Here is a 554-nt window from a genome sequence, read left to right as displayed (position 1 = left end):
TGACCTCAGAGTGAAATTAACACTATCAGCTCTCTGGTTCCCAGGCCTTTGGACTTGTACGGAATTACACCACCAGCTTTCCTGGGTCTCCAGCTTTGAGACAGTAGAGTATGGAATTTCTCAGCCTCCATACTCACATGTGCCAATTCCTTATTCATTCTCTCTCTCTCTCTCTCTCTCTCTCTCTCTCTCTCTCTCTCTCCCCCCCTCCCCCCCATTGGTTCTGTTTCTCTGGGAAATACACAGGACCAAACTAAAGGGAGCCTTGGGCTGGCAAAGACTCACTAAATGGAAGAGCATAAGAACAGGTCTAGTTGGGTGCAGTGGCTCACACCTGCAATCCCAGCACTTTGGGAAGCCAAGGCGGGAGGACCACCTGAGGTCAGGAGTTCGAGACCAGCCTGGCCAACATGGTGAAACCCTGTCTCTACTAAAAATACAAAAATTAGCTGGGAATTGTGGCGCATGCCTGTAATCCCAGCTACTCGGGAAGCTGAGGCAGGAGAATCGCTTGAACCTGGGAGGCAGAGGTTGCAGTGAGCCAAGATCATGCC

The sequence above is a fragment of the Chlorocebus sabaeus genome, chromosome X, assembly GCF_047675955.1.
Source record: "Chlorocebus sabaeus isolate Y175 chromosome X, mChlSab1.0.hap1, whole genome shotgun sequence".
Taxonomy (NCBI): Eukaryota; Metazoa; Chordata; class Mammalia; order Primates; family Cercopithecidae; genus Chlorocebus; species Chlorocebus sabaeus.
This window is presented reverse-complemented; position numbering follows the sequence as displayed.